The following is an 11,735-nucleotide window of genomic DNA, read 5'->3' as shown; positions in this document are numbered from 1 at the left end:
GATCAGAATGAAATGATTTCTGCGAGCTTGGGTAAGTACAGCCATTCCCATCTGCACTAAAGCTTCCCAACCTAACGGCAAGATCGAATGATTTTCTACCTACTTTTGGTCAGTGGATGCGTGGGTAACAGGGCTTTGCGTATGTCTCTTTCAAATTGGTTTCTCCCTTCTCTCTCCATACACTAAGGCTAAGAAATATTGGCCTGCCTAGGAAGTCAAGTATTTTGTATTTTTATATAGGGTGCTCGCTACACAGTGACCAAGCAAAAATGGGAAGAGTCACTGGATTATGAGGAATTGCCGCTGTGGTCCGATTTCGAAAAAATACTAAATCGTAGATACCAGCATCTGTCCGCTGAAGAGACTGGCAAACCAAAAGAAGAAAGAACTGGGTTCAGCAAGCAACTGAATAGAACTTCGTTGGCTTGTTCTTCTACCAACGCCAAACCAGCTTGCAGTTATTGTAACGCTAACAACCATTTTTTGGCCCAGTGCAGTCCGTTCGCTCGCCTTGCTGTAATGCAAAGGTTTGAGTTTGTTAAGTCAGCCTTCCTATGTTTGAATTGTCTGCGAAAAGGTCACACGGTAGCGAATCGTAAATCGACCAGGTGTTAAATCTGTTCAAGATCGCTCCATAAACTTCTGCACCGATTTACAGTGACCGAAAATATCTTAGCATTACCACCACCCACACAAAATCCTCCACCAGAGTTAACGAATGATGGCCCTCGTCGATCGTAAGATCGTACGTCGATCGTAAGCGTTCGAACAAAAAATGGTGAGCACATCTTGGCCCGAGCATTACTTGACTCAGGGTCACAAATGAATTTTATTACAGAAGATCTTGCTCAACGCTTACAGATCCGTAGGGAGGAATCGTGCATCAACTTGCTTGGAATTGGTCAAACTAATACACAAGTCAAGAAAAAGATACACACCGTGGTGAAGTCGAGAGTCAATGGTAGCGAGATTCCGTTCGACTTTTGGGTTTTGAAAACCATTTCAGGCTATCACCCTGACCAGTCAGTGAACGTAAAAGATTGGACCCTACCAAAGAATTTGGCGTTAGCAGACCCATATTTCAACTATATTCAACTATATGGATAGTATCGGGAAAATATCTGGCAAATTCCTCAACTCCTCAACAGCCGGTCTCTAGTCTGAATTACCAAGAGGAAATATTAGAGTCTATTGGTTTTGTTAATAAATAAGTAATACAATTAAGTATTAACCAGAAACCCTCAATGAATAAATAAAACACACAATAAAGATTTTATAAACCACACGCTCTCGATGCCAGAAACGAAGTGAAGTAAAATGTCAAGAGGACAAGATATCAACAAATAGGCGAGAAACAAGGAACACATTAATAGTGTGTATACACTTGCTACATCCTTACATTCAAGTGAATATATAGCATAACTGTCTGTTACTTTTGCATATTTGAATACGCAAATTTCAATACGCCGCCTCAAAAGTTACATTGATTATCACTACGATTCTTGACATGAGTTTGTGCTTTAATTTTAATTAGTATCTTCATTTCTTTCAAAACTTCATATTTTCATTTAATTCTGGGGATACATTAGGTCCAGCATTTGCTGCAAGAGTTGGGGAAACCCAGTAAAAACCCAACTAGACCAAAAAAAAATATTAACATAAGTAACATAAGTTTTAGATAACAAAATAAGTTCCATAAGTTTGAAATTAATAACAAAAAAAACTTTTTTTTTTTGTTGATTTACTCAGCAAGTCCCAGCTGGCTTCGCAGGGAAATAAACCGTGCAGTTGGTAATGGCTTCGTCAGTATATCGGCTAGTTGCAGATCTGTGGGAATATACTTTACACAAATTAGTTTTCTTTCAATTTGCTCTCTTGTAAAATGATATTTAATGTCTATGTGCTTTGTTCTCTTATGGCAAGTAGGATTATTTGCAATACTTATACAACCCTGGTTGTCTTCAAAAATCTCTATAGGACCATTTAATTTTAGACTAATCTCATTTATTAGTGATTTAAGCCAAAGAGCTTCACTTACACCTTCAAACAAGGCCATGTATTCAGCTTCAGTAGATGAAGCAGCAACTGACTTTTGCTTCATGGTACTCCATGAAATCAAACAACTTTCAAACATTTTAAATAAATACCCAGTGGTACTTCTTCTGTCAGTTTCATTTCCAGCCCAATCGGAATCTACATATCCTGTAAGAATACTATTAAAATTAGTTTCTTTCTTGAATCTTAGCTTGAGATTAACAGTTCCCTTCAGATATCTAAGAACTCTCTTAAGGCATTGCCATAGTTCCTTATTGTTGTTGTTTGCATACCTGCTTAGAATACTTATTGAAGTACTTAAGTTTTCAACATTATGTACATCAAACAACCAACCAAATTTCTACATGGTGCATCACATAGTTCTTCCGATTGCAGAGCCGTATAGTCCAACTTACTTGGGAGGGGAGTACTAACTGAATTACAATCTTCCATATTAAATTTTCTCAATACTCTTTTAATATATGCTGATTGACTAAAACAAATCTCTCCATCACATCTGTCAATTTTTATGCCAATAAAGTGTCTAATTTCCCGTAAGTCGGTCATTTGAAACTTATCATGAAGATAAGATTTAAATTTTGACATTGTATCTGATTTACTTGTTGCAATTACTATATCATCTACATATAACAGGATATATATATTTCTCGAAATATCTCCCTTATCCAAAATATAAATACACCTATCAACTCCTAAGTTTTGAAATCCAACATCCTTCAATACACTTTCAAAGACTTCGAACCAACATCTAGCAGCTTGCTTAAGGCCATATATAGCTTTATTAAGCTTACACACTTTCTTCTCATAAGAATGATTCAGGCCTTTTGGAACATTCATGTAGATTTCATCCTTTAGAGTTCCATTTAAAAATGCGGTTTTTACATCCATATGATGAACCATTAAATCATGTTGATTTGAAAGTGCCAACAAAAATCTAAAACTGGAAATTCGTGCAACTGGTGCAAATGTCTCATCGTAATCAGTCATATATTCTTGAGTGAAACCCCGCGCTACCAGTCTAGCTTTGTACTTTACTAAGTTCCCAAACTCATCTTTTTTAATACTAAATACCCATTTGCAATCAACTATGTTTTTATTATCTGGCTTATGCACTAAGGTCCAAGTATTATTTTGAAAATGAGATCTAAGTTCATCCTGTATAGCATTTTCCCAGAAAGATCTGTCCTCACGAAACTTAATCTCTTCAAAGGTATTAGGAATATCATCTAAGCAGGTTTGAGTATTCATAAGACATCTTTCTAAAAATCGATATGATAGTTTGGGTTTACTTTTAATTCTTTCACTGCGTCTGATTTCTTCTTCCTTTTTATTTTCTTTTAATTTATCACCAGTTTCAACGACTGGATCGGCATTCTCAAGATATGTGGAATTTTCATTGAGTTGCTCATTTAACTCAGAATCAACAGATTCATTATTTTCCACCAAAGGAAAATCCAACTCTTCATTCTCTTTAGTTAGAGATTCATTATTTTGTTCAACAGTATTACTTTGAACATCCGAAACTTTTCCATGTAAAACTCTCGATTTTAGCATGTTTTTTTCATCCACCACAACATCTCTTGCTATCATAAATTTCCTCGATTCCTCATTCCATAATTTATAACCATTTGGTTCATATCCAACAAGTATAGCTTTAATTGACCTTTCGTCAAACTTTCTTTTTTTTTACTTTATTCAATGCATATACCGTCGAACCAAAAATCTTCAGATACTTTAACATTGGCTTTTTGTTATGCCACATCTCAAATGGTGTTTTATTTATCTTTTGCAATGCTCTACTTGGGGATCTGTTAATTAAATAGGTTGATGTTAAAACAGCCTCACCCCAAAAATGTTTATTAAGTTGAGCACCATTGATCATAGATCGAGCCTTTTCGGTGATAGTTCGTATCATCCGTTCTAATACACCATTCAACTCTGGAGTATGAGGAACCGTTAAATGATAGCTGATGCCTTTTTCAACACAGAAATCACGCATTTCACCAGAAAGATATTCCCTTCCATTATCGATATACAAATTCACAATTTTTAAATTGAAGTGAGCCTCGCTCTTCGCTACAAAGTCCTTGAAACAGAAAAACACATCCGACTTATAAGTTATTAAATAGGTTACACAGTAATGTGTATACTGATCAATAAAAACTACATAGTAGTTCTTATTATCAATGGTAGTGGGTGTTATTGGGCCACAAACATCGGAATGGACAACAAACAAAGGTCGTGTAATATTTTCCTTATTTTTAAATTTTTGAAACTTTAATTTAGATTGCTTGCCATTTATACAAGCCTCGCATAATTCATGATTTAAATCAATATTGCTTAAAATATTAGTATCTTCAAAAAGACTATTTCGCTTTATTTCTAAAAATTTTCCTACGCTTATGTGACCTAATCTTTCATGCCATAATCGATACTCAGCACTATTTGAAATTTTAGACATCAATACTTTACTGTTTAATTAAAATTTTATAATAGGTACATTGAACTCACGGATTCCATTAAAAACCAATTTACCATCCTTGGATACTTTTACACCTCCAGGATTAAATTCAATGGTCATACCTGGATCCTGCATTTTCTTTACCGATAGTAGGTTGTGTGGAATATCCTTGCAATACAAAACGTTTTGCAAGGTGATTTGGTTTCCGCAGCTGGTAATATTGACAACTCCTTTGGCTGTAGCGTAGATAAACACTCCGCGTTTGGCAATCTCGATGGGCACATTTGATTGCAAATGGTCATATTTGGAGAACAATGCTGGAGAATGATGCTCCTGAGTCTAGTATAAACTCAGCCTCGTTTGTATTTGAATTGGAAGTTGCATTTCTCAACATGAAGGCAAAACTACGCTCTGGTTGGGTTGCTGCTGCTGTTGCCATCTGAGCCTGCCCTTCCTTTCTTTTGTTTACGTTAGAATTCTGATTTGGCTGTCTATTCAAAAAGAAACAATCCTTCTTTAAATGTCCTGGCTTACCACAATAAAAACATTTTGGTTTCGGTTTGAAACTTGGCTTGAACAATTTTTTCTTAAACTTTTGCATTGGATTATTGTTGTTAAATTTTACATCTTTGAACTCCTTGTTACCTACTGCTTGCAAGACTTTAGTACTCGTATCCTTACTAATATTCCGAAGCTTTATTTCTTGGTCAAGAAGTCGTGTTTTTACAAAAGCCAATGTCAAGTTATCTTCTGATAGAGTCTCTATTGCCTTTATAACACCATCAATTTCCATCAAAATGGGAAATTTTATCCATATCATCTAATTTTGCTCCTGATGCGATAAGTTCGGTAATGAGGTCATCAAATGAATTAAAATGATTCAGGAGTGAAGTGTCACCTTTTAACTCCATGGCTAAAAGTTTTTTTCGCAGAGATAGTTGTGATGCCAAGCTTCTTCTCTCGTAAATTGCATCTAAATTTGCAAAAATCTGCTTAGCAGTGCTCTCACTGTTAGTGAAAGATAGAAATGCATAACTTAGGTATTCAATTATTAAACCTTTTGCATTTCGTTCTGCCTTTTTTATCTCATCATTCACTTTTTCATGCGTTTCATCTATAACCTTCAGAAGATCATGCTCTTCCAGCAACGCTCTCATTCTAAACTTCCATATTGAATATTTCTCACCGTCAAACGGTTTGATATTTCTTTTCCCTTTATCCATTGTAAGATTCTATCACACAAAAGCAAATTTCACAGCCACAATTTCCAGCAACTTCTTACAGCAATAACGTTTCTCAACAGTAGCACTATCTTGTAACACCGTCCTGCCGCTACGTGGTGATTTGCGGCTAATTTGTCAAAGCGTTTCCAGAAAAAAAAACTCGCGAATTGATTAAATGTATATAGGTATGCTTTACTTATTCACTGTAGTTGTGTCTGGGCCCATAACCTATTGGTTTTGTTAATAAATAAGTAATACAATTAAGTATTAACCAGAAACCCTCAATGAATAAATAAAACACACAATAAAGATTTTATAAACCACACGCTCTCGATGCCAGAAACGAAGTGAAGTAAAATGTCAAGAGGACAAGATATCAACAAATAGGCGAGAAACAAGGAACACATTAATAGTGTGTATACACTTGCTACATCCTTACATTCAAGTGAATATATAGCATAACTGTCTATGTTACTTTTGCATATTTGAATACGCAAATTTCAATAGAGTCAATAGACAAAAACTTGAAAAAATTTTGGTCGTTGGAAGAAGTTCCATCTTCTAAAAAGATGTTGTCGCCAGAACAAGAGCTATGTGAGGAACATTATCGGAAGACTACAAGAATACTGCCTTCAGGTCAATTCGAAGTTAAACTTCCATTTAAGTCGGATCCAAGCGTTTTGGGCAACTCATTTGAGATAGCCAAACGCCAATTTCTGTCGCTCGAGAGAAGATTATCACGAGATCCGAACTTAAAGAAAATGTATTTGGAATTTATGGAAGAATTCGAATCCCTAGGCCATAAGTCCCCTGCAAGCAATGACGTTCTTGCTTCTCCACACTACGTCATACCCCACCAGTGTGTACGGTTTTGTCGAACTATTAAGTACAGTAAACTGTCCCTAACACTGCACGAATGGTCTCTGCCGCGCCTCCTCTGTCTACTTGGGGACGGCTGGGCTCAGTCGAAAGGGGCGTGGGTGATGGCACGGCAATCTAGACCAAGTACGTTACGGATTTTCTCGTAGACAGAGATGGGGAAGTTGGAAAGGAACGAAGGAAATAGGCTGATCCTGGGTGATTGATTCTACTGACCCTGATACCTGAAAGACTGGATGTTGTGGTCCTTCGTCTATACCCTCCCTACCATGTAGACGTTTCACCAAACAGTGGGGGTCTACCCATGTTCAACTGCAATGTTCGGATCCGAAGTGCTCCAAGGGAAAAATATTAGTTCATGTTCATTTCGTATAATTGAATGTTCTTAAAAGTAACGGTACTAAACTAAAATTACAACTAATCTTCATAGTTTGGGATAGAAAGGCAGAACATAGCAGGGATTTCCCATTGTACTTATCTATATGTATGCAATTATTACTCTTGTTTTCTTTACTCACTCAGCTTTACAGATTCTGCATCCATCGTTGGGCCCAAGATGACGTAGGTGATCTTTGCTGTGGACTTAATGCTATTAGAGAATTGTACAATGGGCAAAAGACCTGGCTGATCTCTCTTTCGAGGCTGGGTGGGTTTGCTTAGAGACTAAATTTAAGGATAAGGTCCTACACTAATTAATTCATACTCTTAACTGACTGCATCTATGCAATAACTTTATGAAATTCCATTTATAGTACTACGATAATGGGAATTGTTATTATGGTTGGGAGTCGATACTTTTGTGGCGCAGCTATCGAGATTCGCCGTGAAGATTACTATTATTGTTGGGAGTCGATACTTTTGTGGCGCAGCTATCGAGGTTCGCCGTGAAAATTATTCGCGTCAATCCGCGTTAAATACAATATTGACACACATACTTGCTCGCAGGCATGATCATCGTGCTTAAAAACTAAATATTTGGATATGTGGCTCCCAAAATCATGACGGCAGCTTGCTTAACCAAAGAGAAAACCTAATCGGGGGGCGGCGGCATCCGTTGGTTGCTACTGCAGCTGCTGAACGACACCTTATCGCCAACCGGGGAGAAGATAGGAATCGGGGTACGGTGCACTGATGGTACGATGCGGCTACAAGCCCATGTGTGTCCCACTGATTCGGCGGGGGGGTGGCTTTGGTGGTGCTACTGCCTCCTGACTGATCCGACGTCCGATCCGAGGCCACTTGCCACACGGAGAGCCTATCAGGCTGATCCTGGTCAAATGGGATACCTGACAAGGAATTAGTCAGGTTTTGAACTTGCACTATTTCAATTATTTGGGAGTCTCACCTTATGAATTTTTAACTCACACACAAACACAAGTAGTTTTTATTATTAGAATGTCTTAAATTTGCTGGCTGAATGGCCTGCACTGCTTTCACTGTATAGTTTCTTTTTTCTCTCTACACGTGTCCGCGGGATCTTCTTATTGTTTCACAATATGTACTCGAGGCTCTTCACTCGGCAAAAGATCAGAATGAAATGATTTCTGCGAGCTTGGGTGAGTACAGCCATTCCCATCTGCACTAAAGCTTCCCAACCTAACGGTAAGATCGAATGATTTTCTACCTACTTTTGGTCAGTGGATGCTTTGCGTATGTCTCTTTCAAATTGGTTTCTCCCTTCTCTCTCCATACACTAAGGGTAAGAAATATTGGCCTGCCTAGGAAGTCAAGTATTTTGTATTTTTATATAGGGTGCTCGCTACACAATGACCAAGCAAAAATGGGAAGAGTCACTGGATTATGAGGAATTGCCGCTGTGGTCCGATTTCGAAAAAATACTAAATCGTAGATACCAGCATCTGTCCGCTGAAGAGACTGGCAAACCAAAAGAAGAAAGAACTGGGTTCAGCAAGCAACTGAATAGAACTTCGTTGGCTTGTTCTTCTACCAACGCCAAACCAGCTTGCAGTTATTGTAACGCTAACAACCATTTTTTGGCCCAGTGTAGTCCGTTCGCTCGCCTTGCTGTAATGCAAAGGTTTGAGTTTGTTAAGTCAGCCTTCCTATGTTTGAATTGTCTGCGAAAAGGTCACACGGTAGCGAATCGTAAATCGACCAGGTGTTAAATCTGTTCAAGATCGCTCCATAAACTTCTGTACCGATTTACAGTGACCGAAAATAACTTAGCATTACCACACAAAATCCTCCTCCAGAGTTAACGAATGATGGCCCTCGTCGATCGTAAGATCGTACGTCGATCGTAAGCGTTCGAACAAAAAATGGTGAGCACATCTTGGCCCGAGCATTACTTGACTCAGGGTCACAAATGAATTTTATTACAGAAGATCTTGCTCAACGCTTACAGATCCGTAGGGAGGAATCGTGCATCAACTTGCTTGGAATTGGTCAAACTAATACACAAGTCAAGAAAAAGATACACACCGTGGTGAAGTCGAGAGTCAATGGTAGCGAGATTCCGTTCGACTTTTGGGTTTTGAAAACCATTTCAGGCTATCACCCTGACCAGTCAGTGAACGTAAAAGATTGGACCCTACCAAAGAACTTGGCGTTAGCAGACCCATATTTCAACAAACCTCAGCGGATAGATATGCTAATTGGAGCTGAGTCATTTTTCGAACTGTTGTCCGTTGGTCAAATAAAACAAGGTCCGAACCATCCCGTCCTTCAAAAAACTCTCCTTGGTTGGATAGTATCGGGAAAATATGTGGCAAATTCCTCAACTCCTCAACAGCCGGTCTCTAGTCGGAATTACCAAGAGGAAATATTAGAGTCAATAGACAAAAACTTGAAACAATTTTGGTCGTTGGAAGAAGTTTCATCTTCTAAAAAGATGTTGTCGCCAGAACAAGAGCTATGTGAGGAACATTATCGGAAGACTACAAGAATACTGCCTTCAGGTCAATTCGAAGTTAAACTTCCATTTAAGTCGGATCCAAGCGTTTTGGGCAACTCATTCGAGATAGCCAAACGCCAATTTCTGTCGCTCGAGAGAAGATTACCACGAGATCCGAACTTAAAGAAAATGTATTTGGAATTTATGGAAGAATACGAATCCCTAGGCCATAAGTCCCCTGCAAGCAATGACGTTCTTGCTTCTCCACACTACGTCTTACCCCACCATTGTGTCTTGCGGCCGCAAAGTACAACGACCAAACTTCGAGTCGTTTTCGATGCGTCCTGCAAGACATCCACACAGAAGTGTTTAAATGAGTAGTTGATGGTGGGTTCAACAATTCAGGAAGAGCTTTACTCAACTCTTCTTAGATTTCGGCTAAACAAATTCGCTCTGGTAGCCGACATAAAAAAGATGTATCGTCAAGTGATGGTAAATGAAGCAGATCGACGATACCAGTTGATAGTGTGGAGAAAAGACCCGTCTGAGTCTTTGAAATTGTGCAAGCTCAACACCGTTTCTTATGGCATTGCACCTAATAAGCTAGAATGGGATGAGTCCATTCCACTGCACTTGGAAACCGCAAACAAAATTCAGCTTGCCTTGTCACAGTTAGAAGAGATCTCAATACCGAGATTTGTGATGAGTGAGCCAATGTCACCAATTGAAATTCATGCCTTATCTGACGCATCGAGGAGAGCCTATGGAGCCTGCGTCTATATCCGTTGCAAATCTGCAGAAGGTAGTAAAGTCTCATTTTTTTTTTTTAATTAAACTTTGCTTTTATTTATTGGATCTTCTCTTAATTTTGAGACTAACAATAAGTTTTCAAATCTTAACATTAACATTTAACTAACAGTAGACTAAGACTGCATTCTGGTTGCGTGTTCCTCAAGACGGTCGCTGGGTGGGTAGGTCATTGCGACGAAGTCGTGATTGGTTGCTCAACCTTGTTAGACCTCTCGCCAGGTGGTTAGGGTGCGACAATAGCTTGCTAAAGTACTTTTCCTTCTGTTCTGCGATCACATCTTTGACTGGAAGAATGTTTAAGTCGCGATGTATGTTTTCGTTGCGAACGTACCACGGTGCCCCGGTGATTGTTCTCAAGATCTTCGACTGAGCTCGCTGGACTATGTCAATATTGCTATTGCTGGCATTCCCCCATAACTGGGAGCCGTACATCCATATAGGTTTAAGTACCGAGTTATACAGCAGGACTTTATATTCAAGGCAAAGGGGAGACCGAGCGTTGATAAGCCAATGAAGGCTGCTGGCTTTTAGCTTTAGGTGGGTTCTTTTAGCTTCTATGTGCCGACGCCATGTGAGTCTTCTATCGAGGTGTACTCCTAGATATGTTACCTCGTTTGCTTGCGGGAGTAGGGTGTTATTTAGCGTAAGGGGCGGGCCGTTTTGCCTATTCAAGGTGAACGTAACGTGCTTGCATTTTTGTTCGTTTACTTTAATTCGCCAGTCTGATAGCCATTTTTCAACATCCACCAGATGAAGAGCTAGCTGCGCAGTTGCTTGCATCGGGCATTTTGAGCGGCTAAGAATAGCTGTATCATCAGCAAACGTAGATGTTGTTAGTCGTGTGCTTGTCGGGATGTCTGCTGTGTAGAGAACATATAATGTTGGTCCGAGTACACTTCCTTGAGGAACTCCGGCTCCAACAGTGAATTCGTCAGATATATCTGTGTTGCACCTCACAGCAAATTTTCTGTCGTAAAGGTAAGACTCTAAAAGCTTGTGGGTATTACAAGGGAGCATTGTCTTGATCTTGTACATTAGACCTTCTAGCCAGACTCTATCAAATGCTTGAAAGACATCTAGAAATATTGCGGTACTGTACTCGCGTTTTTCGAATGCATTCCGAATTTTTGCTGTTATCCGGTTGACCTGCTCAATTGTTCCGTGCTTTTCACGAAACCCAAACTGATGTGACGGGATTCCTTCCTGGATCCTTAGGTATGTGTTTATTCGAGTCAGAATGCATTTCTCAAAGAGTTTACATAAGCATGAAAGTAGGCTTATAGGTCTATACGACGTGGGAATTGTGTGGTCTTTTCCCGGCTTTGCTATCATTATTATAATTGACTTTTTCAATCTCGCTGGAAAGTGGCCAAGTTTTGCGATGGCATTGAAGAGCTGGGTGATAGTGCAGCCGGCGCAATATGGAAGCTCAATGATCATTTTGGGAGTTATG

The 11,735-nt window shown here is 39.0% G+C and overlaps 1 long non-coding RNA gene across 1 annotated transcript; it reads right to left on the bottom strand.

The window, feature by feature from the left end:
• Positions 1 to 5,662: 5,662 nt before the first annotated feature.
• Positions 5,663 to 6,239, bottom strand: LOC116655682. The gene is made up of 2 exons (XR_004310748.2): positions 6,043 to 6,239; positions 5,663 to 5,967 (listed from the first exon to the last, which is right to left on the bottom strand). It is a non-coding gene; the product is annotated as an uncharacterized LOC116655682 (long non-coding RNA).
• Positions 6,240 to 11,735: the final 5,496 nt, after the last annotated feature.

The sequence above is a fragment of the Drosophila ananassae genome (assembly GCF_017639315.1).
Source record: "Drosophila ananassae strain 14024-0371.13 chromosome Y unlocalized genomic scaffold, ASM1763931v2 tig00000106, whole genome shotgun sequence".
Classification (NCBI taxonomy): domain Eukaryota; kingdom Metazoa; phylum Arthropoda; class Insecta; order Diptera; family Drosophilidae; genus Drosophila; species Drosophila ananassae.
Note: the sequence above shows the minus strand (reverse complement) of the source record. Positions and strands in the feature narration are given on the sequence as shown.